Consider the following 21,795-nt stretch of genomic DNA (forward strand, 5'->3'; position numbering starts at 1 on the left):
AGAGGTGGTCTGAATTTCTACAAAAAAATGTGAATTCAGACCAATTCCACAGCTTCGCAGCCCCCTTATAGAGAGCGGTGTGGGCATTGGTGGAACCCAAATCTACTATACTTTTACCACATTTCTTGTTCATATACCATAAATGTATGAGATTTTTTTTAAACCGTTTGTTACTGACCCAGCAGAGAGCGCTCAGATAATGAAGAAACAGCAGTAATTACAGGAAAATACTTACCCAGCTGATACTGATCCACTTAATAATGATTGAAGGGGCAGCCAAGATTCCTGGAGGAAAATTTACTTCTTGGGTGTATTAAGTATGTTTGTCAATGTTGATAGAGATTGTGGAGAATTATGAAAGCATGGCTGTTTTATTCTTTAAAGAAAAATAAGTCCCACTAATATCCAGCAGTTGTTTGTGGTATGACATTAAGGGTATGTGCCCATGATCAGTAAATGCTGCTTGTTGGATGCTGTATACTTGTACAGCGTCCAAACCGCAGCATCCAGCTCTTACAGCATAGTGGACTATGCGTCCAGAGACGCCCGCGGCTCACCTGGGGAGATGAACATGTGGCGCGTCTTTTCAGACCGCAGCATGCCTATTTCTCTTGTGGAGATGCCAGTCTCTGCACGATAAATAAATAGCACCCATAGAATGTATTGGACGGGGTGAATCCGCACGGTTCAGTGAACACATGCGGCTTCACCTGCATTCAATAGACGGCACTGCTTTGGATGCAGCAAACATGCGCTGCGTCCAAAGCGCTGCCAGTTTCGGATCGTGGGCACCCCGTCTAATGTAGCTAAGCTGCAATACTGTATATGGATAGATGTGGTGCAGTTTCTGGAAGAATGCAGCCATTTTTTTCGTAAGCCTGTACAACCCTAGAAATTAAGGGCAAATTCACACACTGCAGATTTTGTTGCAGAAATTTTCACAACTGGAAATCTGTTGCACTCCTCTTCCTGTGGTTCCTCTGCTCATTTAGGTGAATGGAACAGATTTTCAGTTGCAGGAACTTCTGCAACAAAATTGGCCAATCGTCACTAGAAGCACGGCTGTAAGTAGGGTTGCTCAGTCATATTCCCTGCTGTTACTAATGCTGGAACACCAAGCAACATCACCCTGTGATTAAAGGGAACCTGTCGCCTGAATTTGGCGGGAATGGTTTTGGGTCATATGGGCGGAGTTTTCGGGTGTTTGATTCACCCTTTCCATACCCGCTGGCTGCATGGTGGCCGCAATATTGGATTGAAGTTCATTCTCTGTCCTCCGTAATACATGCCTGCAGAAGGCAATCTTGCCTTGCGCAGGCGTGCACTATGGAGGACAGAGAATGAACTTCAATCCAATATTGCAGCCAGCGGGTAAGGAAAGGGTGAATCAAACACCCGAAAACTCCGCCCATATGACCCAAAACCAGTCCCGCCAAATTCAGGTGACAGGTTCCCTTTAACCCAGGCTAGTTTAGTTCACATGGATTATTAGTGTATAGGATATGAAAACCACTGCCAGGCACCAAGGTCAAAAGCCCTGATGCCAGCAACAACAAAAACAACAAATTCTGATGTATTGGATTTGTCATAGGACAGCCGGCGGACTCGAACCCTGTAATGGATGTGGTCTGGACTTACACCTGATGCTCCGCTAGCTGATGTTGCTGATCCGGGATGTCTAGAAATGATGGGACCAGCGTGGGATCCTATGCTGAAAAGACATGCAGCCATTCATCGTGATGCACCGTTTATTTTAATGGTTTACTTTCTGTTTGAAAATCTGCATATTAAAAACTATTCTCCTTTACCATAAGCAGTTTTCTTTTGGCTTCTGCATTGTTTGTTGGAACTGTAGTGACAGCACAGTTCAGTTCTTTTATATTTTGTAATTTCTGAGGCCAGTTTTAATGTAAAGGCACATGACCAAATGGCCTCTCCGAGGTCTCCAAATATCAAGCTGTCTATCTGCTGTATTATAGAGTTCTACCCAAGAATCATTGTCTTCATGGGTTTTTAACTTTGTAATACATTAGCTCACAATGACTCTGATTCTTCAGTGTTTTTGCCAAAAATCTGGCATAAAATACTGGTCTTAAAATGTTTGTGTTTGTTTTGGCATTTGCAAGCCGGTATCTCCCTATTTTGCCAAAACAGGTAGAATGGAGTTGTGATGCCATTGCTCATTTATTTCGTCATGTGCCTCACCACAAGTCTTACTCCAGTCACAATCTGTAATAAGATTTGTGGGGAGGACGCAGGGAGATGCACACTACTTTTCAGATGCTCCGGATTTATTAAGAGGTGTTCGACTCTTAGGCCGGAGTCACACTTGCGTGTACAATGTAAGAAACTCACGCGAGTCTCGCATCAATACCCGGCACACTGGACAGGAGCGTTCAGCTGCATAGAAATACTTGTAGCCGCACGCTGCGGTCCCGAGTGCCGGCGGTAGTGCCGGGTATTGATGTGTGATACTCGCGCAAGTTTCTCACATTGCACTTGCATGTGTTACCCCGGCCTTAATAAAAAAAAAAAAAATCATTGTCTGACTCGTAACTAGAAATGAGCGAATTTGATCTGGTCAAGGCTTATTTGACAAGCTATATCACTTACCGAAAAAGCTGCAGAGGGAACCCGGCTTCCTGGATTGCTCTGGCTGATCAGCTGTTTGGCTCCGCAGCTGCATGTGTCACAGCATGGAAAGCCCAACACAGGCTCTCCGTGCGTGTGTCGTGACTGACACAGCCGCAACACATGCAGCTGCGGAGCCGAACAGCTGATCAGCCAGAGCGATCCAGGAAGCCGGGTTCCCTCCGCAGCTTATTCAGCAAGCGCTATAGCTTGCCGAATAAGTCCTGACCCAATCAAATTCTCTCTTCTCTACTCGTAACACACTGCCTCATCAAGACGAACATAAAAAACACCTATCTAGAATCGGAGCCAGAGTCTTTACTCCCTCTACGGGATGTCTGCCTTATCAATGAGCCCGAGCAAAGTTGAGACTTATTGGGCTTTTAACATCTGTGTTATGTCTACCATAACCAGAAACCACGATGCAGTGCCAGAACCTTTAACATTACAGTAGACCATAATAGTGCCTGCCAGGACAATGGTGAGGGCACTGGGTTCTACTGTGGTGAACATGCAGCATTCTAGAAGCAGATGGGGAACGTCAAACTCCTGAGATTTCAACGCTGGACCATAAGTTTATGCGCCTTAACAGATGTCTGGTTACTGCTTGCAAGAGGTAGAAATTCAATACCACCCGAGACTGGAAATGATCCTTCGCCTAGGCCCACTGGTTTGTACATACCTCATGTTTTATTGTGACACCTGCAGGGGACCAATGTTCCTGGACTTTGCAGACCTCCTGCTCTTGGTCACCTGTTATCCAAAGTTGCAGTCCATCTATGAAGAAACCGATAGAGCAGATGGCAGGTAAGTGTATCATCCTATTCGGATACGGTCTGTTGCTGATAAATGGATGTCTGATGTAGTGGAACAAAGGTAAGTGTAAATCACGGACTAAGTCACGTCCACAGACAAAAACTGTAACATTACATAAACTATATATGTGCTGTGGCACATACCAGTATCTTGGTTTGCAGCTGTTGTAATAAATTGAAACAAGTGTTACCGAGCCCAGTAAAGGCTTACTTTAGTCTGAATCTGTTTATTTCCTTATATCCCTTATTTGGCAAACCATATTTTGACTTGAATTGATCACACAAAACAAGATAAACAGAGATAATTAGGTTTGGGTACTTTACGATTTTGCCGCCTTTGGTGAGTGGGGGCTTGTTTGAAGAAAATAAGGTTGGTGCCCTAGTTATAATTATCCACTAGTGCACCATGTACTAGTATGCAGGGGGTGTATGATACAAGCTCAAGAGCTACACAGGTGTTGAACTGATTTTATATATATATATATATATATATATATATATATATATATATTTTTTTTTTTATGTATGATGACGTTTTTTTGTGTGTTTTTTTTTGTGTTTTTTTTCATTAACACCTTTTTAAGTAGCTGCTCGTCATTTCTATTTCATTTACTTGTGTGGCAATATATATTCCCACACAGCCCTCTAGGAAATACTAGTTTAGAAATCTTGCTGGTAATAAGTGAATAAAAATCTGTTTGGATATCTGAACCACCCTGATCACTACTATGCTGTTTGTGCTAGATTGTAGCTGAGTTGTAAGGAAAGTAACGAGGTGTAAAGCTGCCTATATTTGATGTGACCTTTCCAATAGAGGGGTTATCCCACGAAATGGGGAGCAAATACGGTCATTGAGCTACCAGGATGGTGAGCAGACTGGAAACAATGTCCTATGAGGAAAGAAAGGTTTGAGGATCTGGGAATGTTAGGGTATGTTCACACGTTCCTGATTTCCATCCTTTTTTTTTCAGGACTGTTTTTTAAAAAACTGCAGCTCTTGGCAGAAAACGCAGGTCCTTTTTTTTTGTCCTTTTTTGATGCGTTTTTTGATCCTTTTTTTGATCCTTTTTTTATATGCAGTTTTCTATGCAGAGTCTGTGTTTTCTAGGAAGTTTTTTAGGGTTAAAATGGCTGAAAATACCCTAACTCTACCCCTAACCCTATTCTAACCTTAGTGGAAAAAAAAAAAAATTCTTAATTTTTTTTTTATTGTCCCTACCTATGGGGGTGACAAAGGGGGGGGGGGGGGGGGGGGGTGTCATTTACTATTTTTTTTTTATTTTGATCACTGAGATTATATCTCAGTGATCAAAATGCACTTTGGAACAAATCTGCCGGCCGTCAGATTCGGCGGGCGCACTGCGCATGCGCCCGCCATTTTGCAAGATGGCGGCGCCCAGGGAGAAGCCGGACGGACACCGGGACGCCGGGTAAGTATAAGGGGGGGAGCAATTTGAGAAGAAAAGCTTCTTAGTTTATTGATGCATCCAGACAAACAAAAGTGCTAAACGTTTTCGGTCCACACCGGACCTTCGTCAGAGCGTTTCTTTGACATTGACTGGATGAGGAAGCCAGAAAGCCTGGATGAGCGTTAGCAAGAACAGAAAATCCAAGAGCTGCAGTATGCTGGAGGATCACAATGGAGAGTGCCGCGTCATGAAAAGGCACAGAGCCTGAGGGGAGTAGCGGCGCTGGATCCTAAGCGCTCAGTGAAGCAGGGCAGAGAGGAGCAACGCGTTGCTCCTCTCTGCCCTGCTTCACTGAGCGCTTAGGATCCAGCGCCGCTACTCCCCTCAGGCTCTGTGCCTTTTCATGACGCGGCACTCTCCATTGTGATCCTCCAGCATACTGCAGCTCTTGGATTTTCTGTTCTTGCTAACGCTCATCCAGGCTTTCTGGCTTCCTCATCCAGTCAATGTCAAAGAAACGCTCTGACGAAGGTCCGGTGTGGACCGAAAACGTTTAGCACTTTTGTTTGTCTGGATGCATCAATAAACTAAGAAGCTTTTCTTCTCAAATTGAGTGCCAAGTTTTATTCATCTGTTATCTACGGGGTGGACACCCTACTTGAGCACCGCCAATCCTCATATTTACTGAGTGCCGTGTTCTCTAATCGTATAAGGGGGGGAGATTAGGGCACTGGGGGGGGCAGTAGCCACACTCCGCCCACGCACTTCCGCCCGCTTCCCCGCACTTCCTGCTGCAGTGGTTCTGTACCACAAACCGCAGTAAAACCCGCAGATATTTTTTTCATCTGCGGGTTTTACTGCGGGTTTGACCTCACAATGGAGGTCAATGGGTGCAGAACCGCTGCGGCTCCGAAAAAAGAAGTGACATGGTACTTCTTTTTTCCCGCAGCTATTCAGCGCGGCTTTTTTTTTTATTTTCCGCATTGTGGGCACAGCAGTTCCTGTTTTCCATAGGGTACAATGTAATGTACCCTGCATGGAAAACAGCTGCGGACCCGCAGCGGGAAAATCACGGCAATTCCGCATGAAAAAAAGGATAGTGTGAACATGGCCTTAAGCTTGCAGAAAAGGCTACGGTGAGACTTTAATAGCTGTCTACAAATATCAGAAGGGCTGTCAGTGTAGAAGAATCATCCTTATTTTCATTTGCCCATGGAAATTATTATACGTTTTTATAGCGCCATTTGTTTCATGGTGCTTTACATGTGAATGGGGCAAATATAGACAAGTACAATAAACATGAGTAAAACAAGGCACACACAAGTACAGAAGGAGGGTGCACCCTGCCCGCGAGGGCTCAGTCTAAAGGGGATGGGTGAGGATACACTAGGAGAGGGTAGACTGGGGATCACTGCAGGTTGTAGGCTTGTCGGAAGAGGTGGGTCTTCAGGTTCATTTTGAAGGTTTCCGTGGTAGGCGAGGCCTGATGTTGGGGTTAGAGAGTTCCAGAGTATAGCGGAAGCATGTTAGAAGTCTTGGATGCGGTTGTGGGAGGAAGAGATGAGAGAGGAGGAGATTGAGACGATCGAAGGTTGCGTGTAGGTAGTTACCGGGAGACAATGGCACAGATGTATGGATGAGTCAGGTTGTGAATGGCTTTGTATATCATTGTTAGTTTTTTGAACTGTAGCCCTTGGGCAATGGGGAGCCAGTGAAGGGCCTGGCAGAGAGGAGAGGCTGGGGAATAGCGGGGAGACAGGTGGATTAGTCGAGCAGCTGAGTTTAGGATGGATTGGAGTGGTGCTAGAGGGGAGGCCAGAGAGTTGGAGGTTGCAGTAGACGAGGCGGGAGATAAAGGCATGTACTAGTGCTTTTGTGGTTTCATGGTCAAGGAATGCACGGATGCGGGAAATGTTTTTCAGTTGGAATCGGTAAGAGGAGGCAAGGGCTTGGATATGTGGCTTGAAAGAGGGTAGAGTCAAGGATCACCCCGAGGCATTGAGCGTGCGGGACTGGGGAAACTGAGCAGACATTGATGGATAGGTCAGGTGGAGGGGTAGAGTGAAGTGGGGGCAAAGATGATGAATTCTGTTTTGTCCATGTTCAGTTTTAGAAAACAAGCAGAACAGGATGAAATGGCAGACAGACATTGTGGGATTTTGGTCAGTAAAGAAGTGAGGCCAGGTCCAGAAAGGTAATCTGCGTGTCATCAGCGTTGGAGATGATATTATAAACGTGGGATTCTATGAGCTGTCCCAGGCAGAAGGTGTTGATGGAGAAGAGTAGGGGTCCTAGAACTGAGCCTTGGGGAACACCGACAGATGGGGCGAGATGAGGAGGTGGTGTGAAAAAGGGAGACACTGAATGTTCAGTCTGTTAGATATGATGAGATCCACAAACCTTTTTGACATTGTGAGTGGAACAGGCTGCCACAAGAGGTTGTAAGTACTCCTTCAAAGGAAGTCTTCAAACCGAGGCTGGTCAGACATCTGTCTGAGATTTAGTAAATCCTGCTACATTGAGCAGGTGGTTGGACACGATGACCCTTCCAACGCTATGGTTAGGGAAAAAAAATCTAGTGAAATTCTTGCCCTTTTAGCCTCTTAACTTACTCCTCAGATTTGGTGGCCAGTCAAATGGATTATAGTATGTGATGTGCTTTCTTGCTGTCAGAATTTTCCTTACATTGAGAAGTTAAGCTCCTGTGCAGAAGGGGGGAGGGGGGGGGGGGGGCAGCCCAGGGGTTGTCACATGGTGTAGTGATCATGGTTCCCGCCATTTTCATCATATGGACATTGACAGCACAATTATTATCAACGTGTCCTCTGAGTGCTGACCATTTTTTACTGTGTGAGACCTTGCTCTTACTTGTAGAAACACTGGTGGTGTTTTGTGTTTTTTCTATTTTTCTGCAGCTGTCCAAGTCAAAAAACACTTAAGGCCATGTTCACACAATGCGTTTTTAACTGCGGAACCGCCGCGATTTTGCCGCTGCGGGTCCGCAGCAGTTTTCCATGAAGGGTACAGTACAATGTACCCTATGGAAAACAGGAACCACTGTGCACATGATGCGGAAATTCACTAAAAAAAGCCGCGCTGAATAGCTGCAGTAAAAAAGGACCATGTCACTTTTTTGTGCGGAACTGCAGCGGTTCTGCACCCATTGACCTCCATTGTGAGGGTCAAACCCGCAGTAAAACCCGCAGACGAAAAAAATATCTGGGGGTTTTCTGCTGCTTGTGGTGCAGAACCGCTGCAGCAGGAAGTGCGTGGGCGGAGTGTGGCTGCCCCCCCGTGCCCCAATCCCACCCCCCCCATGCTCCGATGCCCCACTGCGATAACCTCACAGTGATCAAAATAAAATAAAAAGTAAATGACCCCCCCTCCCTTATCACCTCCATAGGTAGTAACAATAATAAAATAAAGAATTTTTTTTTTTTTTCCCCACTACAGATAGAACTAGGGGTAGGGTTAGGGTATTTTCAGCCATTTTAACCCTAAAAAAACTTCCTAGAAAACAGACTCTGCAGAGATAACTGCATAAAAAAACTGCACTAAAAACCGCATCAAAAAACGCACCTGCGTTTTCTGCCAAGAGCTGCGGTTTTTAGTGCAGAAAAAACAGCAGGGAAATCAGGAACGTTTGAACATGGCCTTACAGTTTGCTCTGATTATTGCCTTTTGGTTGCATTTTTTTAATGGGTTTTCTACTCCTTTTTTAATGTTACTGAAAAAGATTTAACAGAATGTTTGTGGGTTTTTTGTGTTCTTAGTGCAGAATTTCTGGGATTCTGTTCTAAAAAATGCAGTTGCAATTTTTATTTTTTTTCAGGCTAACCCTACAAGGATATGAGGAAAAAACTGACATTTCCACAGCATCTTTAGCCCTTTATCGACCTTTTGCTTACGTTTTTATCACAGGTTGCTCAGGGCTGTTTGGAGCAGGCTTAGAAGCCGAGCAAATTCTGGCAGTGTTAGGCCATGTGCGCACGTTGCATATTTGCATGCAGACATTTCTGAGTCACTTGGCAGAAAAACACAACTGAAAATACGTGTGATTTTGATGCTTTTTTTGCATGCGTTTTTGTAAATCCATAGAGGTAAATAGATACTTTTTAAAAAAAAAAAAAATTGTGATGTAATTTCCTCCTTCAATCTCTTAAGCCAGATACCCTCATTAATATTAAATAGACACACACTCACCAATCAATGTAGGAGCATTAACATAATTAACCTACTTATGCTGTAACAAACCTGCAACTGTCAGAAATCTGCGTGAAATGTTTTTTTTTTTTTTTTTTTTTTTAAAAACATTGCGTTGGCTCCCACAATTTTCATAACCAGCTGAGGGCTGATGTTAATATTCTGGTAGGAGCTAATGGCAAAAGACTCCCAGGCTATTAATATCAGCTCACAGTTGTTTCCTTAGCCTTTACTGGCTAGTTTAAAGGGGAACCGCAGAATAAAATTGACATGGGGTCCCCCTATAAAATCTAACCAGCAAAGGCTAGGCAGACAGCTGCAGGCTGATATTAATAGCCTGGGAAGGGGCCATGGATATTAGCACCCCCCATGCTAAAAACATTAGCTCTTAGCCGCTCCAGAAATGGTGCATCTTATAGATGTGCAAATTCTGGCACTTAGTCTCATTCTTCCCACTTGCCCTGTAGCGGTGGCAAGTGGGGTTTATATTTGTGTGGTTGATGTCACCTTTGTATCGTCAGGAGACATCAAGCCCACAGGTTAGTAATGGAGAAGTGTCTACGACACCTCTCCATTACTAACCTGATAGTGATACTGTATAAAATAGACACCCAGAATTAAATACTTTGAAATAATCACACAGACTCCTTTATTGAACTAAATTTACCATACTTACTGAACGCCTAATCCCCTATGCCCTGGTCTCCTGCAAACAATTGAAAAATAATAAACCAACATATAATACTATCCTGTCCACTTAAGGCCGGGGTCACACTTGCGTGTGCAATGCGAGAGCCTCGCGCATCAATACCTGGCACTCGGGAACGGAGCATTCAGCTACATGTATTTCTATGTAGCTGCATGCTCTGGTCCCAAGTGCCGGCGGCAATGCCGGGTATTGATGCAAGAGACTCGCGCTGCACACACAAGTGTGCCCCTGGCCTAATACCGAGTGTCCCATGGCGATCTCACGTGTAGAACAGTTGCATTGGGAGATGTGACTGCTCTACTCGGCTTCTGGCGACACCCTAAGGCTTCTTTCACACTTGCGTCGGTACGGGGCCATTGCAATGCTTCGGCCCGACGCACGTTGTGAAAATTATGCACGACGTGGGCAGCGGATGCAGTTTTTCAATGCATCCGCTTCCCATTCTAAAGTCCGGGGAGGAGGGGGTGGAGTTCCGGCCTCGCATGCGCGGTAGAAAATGGTGGACGCGACATACGAAAAAACGTTACATTGAACTTTATTTTTTGTGCCGAGGGTCCGCCAAATACCGACTCATCCAGTTCACGACGGATGGCCATCCGTCACAATCGTCGCTAATACAAGTCTATGGGAAAATGCAGGATCCTGCATTCTCAAAAAGCGACAGATTGTGACGGATTCAAAAAAACGCAAGTGTGAAAGTAGCCTACCAGGAGGTATTCACTGCCGCAGTGTATCACTAAGCTGCCATGAGAGTTCACTGGAGTTCATCAGCTCCAGTGTTCTCACTGCATTACTGCTGTGTGAGAACTTTCCCACGCAGCGGTGCGGTGCCAGAAGTGAGAGCATCGGAGCTGATGAACTCAGGTGAACTCTCACGGTGGCTCAGTGATACTGTGGGAGTGAACACAGACAGGAGGTGAATCACCAGCAGGCGGGTGAGATCGACGTGGGACACTCTGTTTTAAATGGACAATGGCGGACAGGGAGTATGTTAGTGAATTATTTTTGATTATTTGCAGGAGACGTGGGCATTGGGGATTAGGCGTTTGGTGAGCATGTATTTTGTATGTGAATATGTACGTAAATGTTTTGATTTTTTTTTTTTTTTTTTTTATACAATTGAACACAGGTGCCGGATGATGAGACAACTATGCTTCCATAATCGGCTCATGCTGTTTCTGTTATGTGGCAAAAGACGTAGCCGGATGGTAGTGGTTCCATCAGACGATGCACACATATTCTCCGCCCACACTTCCGCCTTCTGACATCATTTCCTTTGACAATTCGTAGCGTTTTTGGCAGCAAATCTGCTAAACTTTTTACACCTGCATTTTTGCTGCAGATTTGACGGACTCAGTTGAGTGAGTCAAAAAAGCTGCAGAAATTCAAAAAGAATTGACATGCTGCAATTACCGACAGAAATTTACTGACCATTTGCACAACACTTCAGTATTGTCATTGCACTACCTTGCATAAGTATTCCATAGCGTTTTTGGACCATTTACGGGTCATTCCATGTCAAGAGAACTAATGATTTTTACCTCTATTTTTAATTCTTTTGAGACTTTATTTGGTAATAGTGTGTCAGAGAATGCAAAATTTGAAGGAAAAAAAGATTCTAGATGTTTTTTTTTTTTTTTTCAAAGTTTGGTAAAAGTGTGAATTTTGGTGTTACCTGCCTTTACATTTCTCCACTGAACTCGGGCTAGAAAAAGGTAGAGAAACAAAATAAACACCATTGTACTCAGAACTGTACAAGCTTTCACCAGATATGTCACAAGAGTATCTTTAATATTTTATGAATGTGAACAGAAAGCAAAATTTTAGAAAGCATTTCTGAAAAAAGTTTAATTTCAAAATGTCAAAAACTGCACATGTGCCTGCTCTGCTCCTAGCCACATCAGTACCAAAATACAAATTATTATTATTTATATAGCACCATTGATTCCATGTTGCTGTACATGAGAAGGGGTTACATACAAATTACAGACATCACTTACAGTAAACAAACGAACAATGACGGACTGATGCAGAGGGGCGAGGACCCTGCCCTTGCGGGCTTACATTCTACAGTTGGGATCGTGATGGGGTCATATTTTAAAATAAAACTATTTCGGTGTCAACTCGAAAATCATGAATTCAGATCTGTTCAGCCTGTGGTCTATAAGTGTGGGGTCTACATTTACCAAATAATCCATGATTTTTAGATATTACTGTATTATTTTATTATGTTACAGCTTTGAAGCAGGAGAGGACAGAGGAGAAAGCTTTGTTAGGGCTGAGAATGACCAGCGGTAGACGGTGACTGCAGAGCAGATGACAGGCCGGTGGCTTGGGCCTCCAGAGGCCGTATTCACACCAAATCTGAACACCCAGGAAACTCGAATATTAACATCCAGTTCATGTATTGTACAAACCAGGACTATGAAGCGGAGGAGAGTTTTTTTTTTTTTTTTAAAACATCGGTTACAGGAAGCAGAACCCATCACAGGGACTCTACAATACAACACTGTCATTCCATGTAGGGAAATAGAGCTAAAAACAAGGATTTTTTCGTTCAGCAAAGACAGTGAAGTCCATGAAGTGGTAGAAGGCGGCACAAGATCGGCAATGGATGACATAACTGGTTATGTGACCTGTGAATATGATCGGCGCTGGTGGCGGCTACTGGACTCTTCAAAGATTGTAAAAATGAAGAAGTAGAAGTGACTTTTTTGCACCTTCTGGTCCAGCGCCGTCCTTTGTGTATCCAAGAACACCAGACATTGTAAAAATTACAAAAATCAGATATTAACTCAGGTGGAGCCGAGCACCATGACCGGCCGCACATACTCTGACACAAAAGGAAACGGCCATTGCTAGTAAGCGCTTATGGACAAGATGACATTTCACCCACTAGAAGGGACAGTTTACAAACCTACTATTAATTGTTTGATTAGTTGATATTTTTTAGAACAAGGATTTAACTACTGTACTATTCTTCTTAACCCCTTTCTGACATATGATGTACTATCCCGTCGAGGTGGGGTGGGCCTGTATGACCACCGACTGGATAGTACGTCATTGCCGATCAGCCGTGCTCACAGTGGGAGAGCGGCCGATCGGGGCCGGGTGTGAGCTGACTATCGCAGCTGACATCCGGCACTGTGTGCCAGGAGTGGCCACGGACTGCTCCTGGCACATTTACCCCCGGCACACCGTGATCAAAGATGATAGCAGCGTTCCGGCGGTACAGGGAAGCATCGCGCAGGGAGGGGGCTCCCTGCGTGCTTCCCTGAAACCCTCGGTACAAGGCGATGTGCTCACCTTGTACCGAGCGTCTCCTCCCTGCAGGCCCCGGATCCAAAATGGCCGCAGGGCTACATCTGGGTCCTGCAGGGAGGTGGCTTACCAGTGGCTGCTCAGAGCAAGCGCTGGTAAGCCTGCAGCCCTGCATGTCAGATCGCTGATCTGACACAGTGCTCTGCAAAGTGTCAGATAAGCGGTCTGACCCTATAACATGATGCCCCCCGGGGCAATGTTGTAAAGTTAAAAAAAAAAATCCTAAATGTAGAAAAAGATATTGTTCCCATAAATACATTTCTTTATCTAAAAGAAAAAAAAAGCAAAAGTACACATATTTAGTCCATAACGACCCGACCTATAAAACTGTCCCACTAGTTAACCCCTTCAGTGAGCACGGTAAAAAAAGAGGCAAAAAAACACGCTTTATTATCATACCGCCAAACAAAAAGACATATAAATAACCATGCTACTGTTGAAAACATCATCTTGTCCTGCATAAAATGAGCCGCCATATAGCATCAGCGAAAAGATAAAAAAGTTAGTCCTCAGAATAAAGCAATGCAAAAAACTTATTTTTTCTATAAAGTAGTTTTTACCGAACAAAAGCGCCAAAACATAAAAAAATAAATAAATGAGGTATCGCTGCAATCGTACTGACCCGAAGAATAAAACTGCTTTATCAAGTTTACCAGACGGAATGGTACAATGCAAACCCTCCCCCCCCCCCCCCCCCAAAAAAAAAAAAAAAGAATTTCATGTATAGCTGGTTTTTGATCATTCCGCCTCACAAAAATTGGAATAAAAAGCGATCAAAAAATGTCACCAATATAAACGTCAACTCGTTCCGCAGAAAACAAGACCTCACATGACTCGACCAAAATATGGAAAAATTATAGCTCTCAAGACGGGGAGACGCTAAAACTATTTTTTGCAATAAAATGCGTCTTTTATTGTGTGACGGGTGCCAATTAAAAAAAAAAAAAAAATCAGCTAAAAACGCTATAATTAGTTAATCAAATCCCCCTTCATCACCCTCTTAGTTAGGGAAAAATAATAAAATTAAAAAAATGTATTTCCATTTTCCCATTAGGGTTAGGGTTTCAGTTATAATTGGGGGGGGGGGGGGTTCCACTGTTTAGGCACATCAGGGGCTCTCCAAACGCGACATGGCGTCCGATCTCAATTGCAGCCAATTCTGTGCTGAAAAAGTAAAACCGTGCTCCTTCCCTTCCGAGCTCTCCCGTGTGCCCAAACAGGGGTTTACCCCAACATATGGGGTATCGGTGTACTCAGGACAAATTGGACAACTTTTGGGGTCCAATTTCTCTTATTACACTTGGGAAAATAAAAATTTGGGGGGCTAAAAAAACATTTGTGGGAAAAAAAATGATTTATTTTCACGGATCTGCGTTATAAACTGTAGTGAACATTTGGGGGTTCAAAGTTCTCAACACATCTAGATAAGTTCCTTGGAGGGTCTAGTACCTAATATGGGGTCACTTGTGGGGGGTTTCTACTGTTGAGGTACACTAGGGGCTCTGCAAACGCAACGTGACGCCTGCAGACCAATCCATCTAAGTCTGCATTTCAAATGGCGCTCCTTCCCTTCTGAGCTCTCCCGTGCGCCCAAACGGTGGTTCCCCCCGTCCCCCCCCCCCCCCCCCCTCCATATGGGGTATCAGCGTACTCAGGACAAATTGGACAATAACTATAGGGATCCAATTTCTTCTCTTACCCATGGGAAAATTCAAAACTGGGGGCTAAAAAATAATTTTTGTGGGAAAAAAATAATTTTCATGGCTCTGCGTTATAAACTGTAATGAAACACTTGGGGGTTCAAAGCTCTCACAACAAATCTAGATAAGTTCCTTAGGGGGTCTACTTTCCAAAAAGGTGTCACTTAGGCACATCAGGGGCTCTCCAAACGCAACATGGCATCCCATCTAATTTCCTGTCAATTTTGCATTGAAAAGTCAAACGGCGCTCCTTCCCTTCCGAGCTCTGCCATGGACCCAAACAGTGGTTTACCCCCACATATGGGGTATCAGCGTACTCAGGACAAATTGTACAACTTTTGGGGTACATTTTCTCCTTTTACCCTTGGGAAAATAAAAAATTGAGGGCGAAAATATTTTTGTGAAACAATATGATTTTTTTAGTTTTACGGCTCTGCATTATAAACTTCTGTGAAGCACTTGGTGGGTCAAAGTGCTCACCACACATCTAGATAAGTTCCTTAGGGGGTCTACTTTCCAAAATGGTGTCACTTTTGGGGGGCTTCAATGTTTAGGCACATCAGGGGCTCTCCAAACGCAACATGGCGTCCCATCTCAATTCCAGTCAATTTTGCATTAAAAAGTCAAACGGCGCTCCTTCCCTTCCGAGCTCTGCCATGCGCCCAAACAGTGGTTTACCTCCACATATGGGGTATCGGCGTACTCAGGACAAATTGTAAAACAACTTTTGGGGTACATTTTCTCCTGTTACCCTTTGTAAAATAAAACAAATTGGAGCTGAAGTAAATTTTGTGAGAAAAAAAGTTAAATGTTAATTTTTATTTAAACATTCCAAAAATTCCTGTGAAACACCTGAAGGGTTAATAAACTTCTTGAATGTGGTTTTGAGCACCTTGAGGGGTGCAGTTTTTAGAATGGTGTCACACTTGGGTATTTTCTATCATATATACCCCTCAAAATGACTTCAAATGAGATGTGGTCCCTAATAAAAAAAAAAAAAAAAAATGGTGTTGTAAAAATGAGAAATTGCTGGTCAACTTTTAACCCTTATAACTCCCTAACAAAACAAAAAAATTCCAAAATTGTGCTGATGTTAAGTAGACATGTGGGAAATGTTACTTATGTATTTTGTGTTACATATCTCTGATTTAAGGGCATAAAAATTCAAAGTTGGAAAATTGCGAAATTTATGCCAAATTTCCGTTTCGTTTTTTTTTTTTCACAAATAAACGCAAGTCTTATCGAAGAAATTTTACCACTATCATGAAGTACAATATGTCACGAGAAAAAAATGTCAGAATCATCAGGATCTGTTGAAGCGTTCCAGAGTTATAACCTCATAAAGGGACAGTGGTCAGAATTGTAAAAATTGGCCCGGTCATTAACTTACAAACCACTTTTGTGGGTAAAGGGGTTATACACTTCATAAATGGCATGTTTAGTGATATTATAGAAAAAAAAATTGTTCCATTTATAAATAGGTGGTCAAAATATTGGTTCTTTTTAATCTGGTTTTTAACATATAATTAGGATCAGACTGTATTTAGAAAATCACACTTGAGGATATGATCACCTTTTTTCTTTTGGCTTGCTCAGCATTTTCAACCAGAATCCATTGAACATGTTGTGTTGTGATGATTGATGTATTTATTCTGGCACTTCAGTAGTTTTTTGTGTCTCTTTATTGTTGCATATAAATGTTGAATGCAATAAGTTGTAATTTGAAGAGAAAAAAGGAAGAAACTCACACAAACAAAGTCAGATGATTCAACGCTTAAAAAAAAAAAAAAAAAGGTCCCAAGTTGAATCCCTGTACAAATATAAACAAGAACACAAGTAACACACATGCATGTTTTCACAATTTTAAAACCTGTTTTTTTCACAATTGCACATCAAAATTTTGAATTTGATTTCTCCAAAACAAAATATAAAGAAACATAATCTTGTGACATATCAAACGAAAGCCGGTACTGTTCTGAGAAAAATAATGCTTCTCCCAACTCTTTATCTTAATTCTAGCCCAAGATATGATAAAAAAAATGTAAAGCCACACCAGGCCAAAATCTGCGCTTCTTTGAAACTTTAGAAATCTAAAGTCTGTAACAACAGAAGCCAGAGCTAACCATTGCAGCCATGTTCCTCCTAGCTCTGGGCTGAGGTTATAGGAGAACCATAATTTCACTATATGCTGCAGTATATTGTATAAGCAATCAAATGATTGCAAGTTCAAGTCAGGATAAAGGGGAACTAAAATATAAAGTACTGTGTATACTCTAGTATAAGCCGAGGCACCTAATTTTGCTGTGGAAAACTGATTGAAAAGAGTATAAGCCGGGTATGCATGGCCTCATGATCCCAATCCTGGTATGTATGGCACCCTGATCCCTATCCTGGTATGCATGGCACCCTGATCCCTATCCTTGTATGCATGGCTCCTCATCCCTATCCTTGTATGCATTGCTCCTCATCTCTATCCTGGTCTGCATGTCTCCTCATCCCTATCCTTGTATGCATGGCTCCTCATCTCTATCCTGGTCTGCATGTCTCCTCATCCCTATCCTGGTATGCATGGCATCCTCATCCCTATTCTGGTATGCATGGCACCCTCATCCCTATCCTGGTATGCATGGCCCCCTGATCCCAATCCTGGTATGCACGGCATCCTCATCCATATCCTTGTCTGTATGGCTCATCTCTTTCCTGGTCTGCATGTCTCCTCATCCCTATCCTGTATGCATGTCTCCTCATCCCTATCCTGTATGCATGGCTCCCTCATTCTCATCCTGGTATGCATGGCTCCCATAAAAAAAAGCATAAAAGAAATAATAAACTATCCTACTACTTTCCTGCACTCCCTGGCAGTGTTTTGTTCTGATGCCAGCAGCTGATTTATGCTTGTAAGCAGAACATGGCAGTGACAGCATGCGCTGCTTACAAGCAGAGCACAGCTGACGGAATACTCACTGCTCTCCACGCCGAGACTGTGTATGGAGGGCGGTGAGTGTTCAGTGCTATTAAGTAGCTTGCACGGTTACAGAAAATTATTCACTGCCAGCACGGTGGATATTCATTTCTCTTTAGCAGCGGGCACAGACATTCGCAGCAGCAGCAGACTCCTGCTTCCTGTGACCCGCTGCTCTGCCCGCTCCCCCTCCATGTTCTGGGACAATGACTTGTGTATAAGCTATGGGGGGCATTTTCAGCACAAAAAATGTGCTCTGCTTATACACTAACCTCTCACATCCTAGATATCACTGAATGAAATACTCCAGTTGTAAATCTTTATTCGTTACATACTGGAATGTGTTGAGAACAATAAAACCTTAAACTGATAAACGTAAATCACAACTAATATCCCATGGAGGACTGGAGTTGGAATGATGCTCAAAATCAAAGTGGAAAATGAAGTTACAATTTCAGTAGAAATGCCTCAAGACAAGGAAATTATGCTCAATAGTGTGTATGACCTCCCTACAACGCCTGGGCATACTCCTGATGAGGCGGCGGATGGTCTTCTGAGGGATCTCCCAGACCTGGACTAAAGCATCCACCAACTCCTGGACAGTCTGGTGTACCGTGACATTGGTGGATGGTGCGAGACATGATGTCCCAGATGTGTTAAATCCGATTCAGGTCTGGGGAAAGGGCGGGCCAGTCCATAGCTTCAATGCCTTAATCTTGCAGGAATTGCTGACACACTCCTGCCACATGAGGTCTGGCATTGTTCTGCATTAGGAGCAAGCCAGGGCCAACCGCACCAGCATATGATCGCACAAGGGGTCTGAGGATCTCCTCTCTGTACCTAATGGCAGTCAGGCTACCTCTGGCAAGCACATGGAGGGCTGTGCGGCCCTCCAGAGAAATGTCACCCCACACCATTACTGACCCACTGCCAAACCGTTCATGCTAAAGAATGTTGCAGGCAGCACATCTCTCTCCACGGTGTCTCCAGACTCTGTCACGTCTGTTACATGTGTTCAGTGTGCACCTGCTTTCATCTGTGAAGAGCACAGGGCGCCAGTGGTGAATTTGCCAATCCCGGTGTTCTGTGGCAAATGCCAAGCGTCCTGCACAGTGTTGGGCTGTGAGCACAGCCCCAATCTGTGGACGTCGGGCACTCAGACCATCCTCATGGAGTTGGTTTCTAACCGTTTGTGCAGTCACATGCACATTTGTGGCCTGGTACAATGGCTGAGTTTTTGGTCCTGCTGCTGTGTTGTTGCCCTCCTACGGCCCCCTGCACGTCTCCAGGTGTACTGGCCTGTCTCCTGGCAGCGCTTCCAGCCTCTGGACACTACGCTGACAGACACAGCAAACCTTCTTGCCACAGCTCGCATTGATGTGCTATACTGGATGAGCTGCACTACCTGAGCCACTTGTGTGGGTTGTAGAGTCTATCATGCTACCACGAGTGTGAAAGCACAACCAACATTCAAAAGTGACCAAAACATCAGCCAGAAAGCATTGGCACTGAGCTGTGGTCAGTGGTCCCCACCTGCAGAACCACTCCTTTATTGTGTCTTGATAATTGCCAATAATTTCCATCTGTTGTCTATTCCATTTGCACATTAGCATATGAAATTGATTGTCAGTGTTGCTTCCTAAGTGGACAGTTTGATTTTCACAGAAGTTTGATTTACTTGGAGTTATATTCTGTTTTTGTTCCCTTTATTTTTTTAAGCAGTGTATATAAACATTTAAAATCGACCACCACCTTTTTGCAAAAAAATAAATTAAAATTAAACATTTGCCATTGTCAGGTTTGTATAAGTTTGTTTTATCAAAGCATAAAGCTATTTAAATAATGTTAAACTGGAAAGAAACAGAATTGTAATTGCAGAATTTCCATTCATTGGCTGCACTTCCATTAAAAAAAGAAAAACACAACAAAAAGCGATGGAAATGTTGCATGTACCCCACAATGTAAGCAATAAAAAGTGCAACTCGACACACAAGAAAACAAGCACCCACCAAACTCTATGGAAGAAAAATAAAAAAATATCCGAGTCTCAGAAGAAGGCAACCAAAAGAACATTTTATTTTTCATAACCACTAAAGTTTATAAAAATAAAAAAAAGTATAGGTTTGGGATCACCGTATTGGTACTGACAAGAATATAAGGTCAAGTCATTTTTATCACATAAGAAGCAATGTTTAAAATAAACATTATATGAACTACCACTTGTCCATCAAAAAACAAGCCATCATATGGCTCTAGACCAGTCCCCAACCTTTCTGACCTTAAGAGCCACATTCAGCACTGAGAGAGGGTCGTGAGCCACATCCAGCTTCACCCCCTTCAAAGTAGGGTCAACCAAATCCCCCATTACAGGTATAATGATAACCAAAGCTTTCCCACAGAAATCACTCCAAAGCAGTTGACTGAGATCCAGGGGTTCCCACAATGCCCCCCATTCAGTATTCTCTCAGCAAGGACTCTCAACACACTGTCACATCCAGCTTTGAGCACCTCCTCTAACAGGTAGTACCATTCTCCAGCGTACCATACCTACATCTCTAAACCCCAAAGACCAGTAAATGTGCATCCAGATCTGCACTTCTGTGCAGGGCTACTCACAAAATTCACCATTTTGAGATGCACTCTTCATACCTGTTTGCTAGACCTGGACCTAATGCAACAAGTTGGCAGACAGTCGCGAGCCACAATTCATGGGGCCGCGAGCCACATGTGGCTCCCGAGCTACAGGTTGAGGAGCCCTGCTCTGATGATTTAGTGTTGTCCGTAACCATCCCTGTACAACATAATTCTGTTAAATGCTTTCAAAAAGCATTTATATTGTCCCCATTTCCTATGCTAATGAGGGTTTTGACGAGTCGATGGGACTTTAGTTGCCCCTGATTAGTCATCCCTCTTTCCATGTTATCACGCCCCTGTGGGCATGATGACATAATTTGCACGAGCTTCATTTTGGCAGCGTCAATGCATTTCTAAAGCCGGATTTCGCTTCCCGGCGCATGGCCGGAAGCCATCTTGTGAACTTCCTGGCATATGTAGTTCGCGCCTTTTGAAGCCAGGAAGCGACCACCCGGTTTCAGAGACGCATTGACGCTGCCAAAATGAGCGATGCGCTAGATTTCAATGCAAATTTTTATCGCGCCCACAGGTAACATGGAAAGAGGGGTGACTAGTCTCGGGCAACTAACGCCCAATCATTATTTTTCTTATTTAAATTTGACCAGTGTCAAAAAAACTGGAAAAACTTAATGACTCTAGTATAAGCCTAGGGTGGGAAATGCAGCAGCTACCGGTAAATGTCAAAAGTTGTGTTTTTGAATATCCATATTGAATCAGGAGCCCCATATAATGCTCCATAAAGTTTATGATGGCCCCATAAGATGCGCCATATTAAAATATGCCCCATATAGTCCTGCATAAAGGTTAATAATGGCCTTTTAAGATGCTCCATAGACACATTTGCCCAATATAATGCTGCACAAATGCTGATTTTAAGAACATCAGAGACAGTTTTAGTCGACAGCCCTTCCTCCCAACTACCCAGCTCTCCACCTCGAAAACCAACTTCTCCACCATTACAGAAGATCGACTCTCCACTCTACTCTCAAGATCGCATCTCACCACCTGTGCACTTGACCCAATCGCTTCCCAATTCATCCCAAACCTTGCCAGTCTTCATTTCAACTCTAACCCATCTCTTCAACCTATCACTAACAATTGGTGTTTTCCCCTCAAGCTTTAAACATGCCTAAATCACACCTATCCTCAAAAAGCCCTCTCTTGACCCATCCTCTGTATTTAGCTATTGCCCTATATTACTTCTCCCCTATGCCTCAAAACTACTGGAACAACATGTCCATCTTGAACTGTCCTCCCATCTATCATCCTGCTCCCTTTTCGACCGCTTACAATCAGACTTCCGGTCACACCACTCCACTGAAACTGCACTAAGGTCACCAATGACCTCTTAACCGCCAAGAGCAAGCGACACTACTCTATCCTCCTCCTGGACCTGTTCTCTGCCTTTGAC

General features: G+C 43.6%; 1 protein-coding gene across 4 annotated transcripts in view; it reads left to right on the forward strand.

Annotated features, from left to right (window-relative positions):
- LOC138642976 (RNA-binding protein 12B-B-like) overlaps window positions 1–21,795 on the forward strand; it is a 61,876-nt gene that overhangs the window by 27,543 nt on the left and 12,538 nt on the right. The window contains exon 4 of one of the 4 annotated variants that reach the window (XM_069731631.1): window positions 12,005–12,219. The exons of 1 other annotated variant lie outside the window; for it this stretch is intronic. The gene's annotated coding sequence lies outside the window, so the exon portion shown is untranslated. Of the gene's footprint in view, window positions 1–1,591; window positions 1,808–12,004; window positions 12,220–21,795 lie in introns of those variants that run through there. 2 more of the 4 variants (XM_069731627.1, XM_069731628.1) reach the window with 2 other exon arrangements.

The sequence above is a fragment of the Ranitomeya imitator genome, chromosome 6 (assembly GCF_032444005.1).
Source record: "Ranitomeya imitator isolate aRanImi1 chromosome 6, aRanImi1.pri, whole genome shotgun sequence".
Lineage (NCBI taxonomy): Eukaryota > Metazoa > Chordata > Amphibia > Anura > Dendrobatidae > Ranitomeya > Ranitomeya imitator.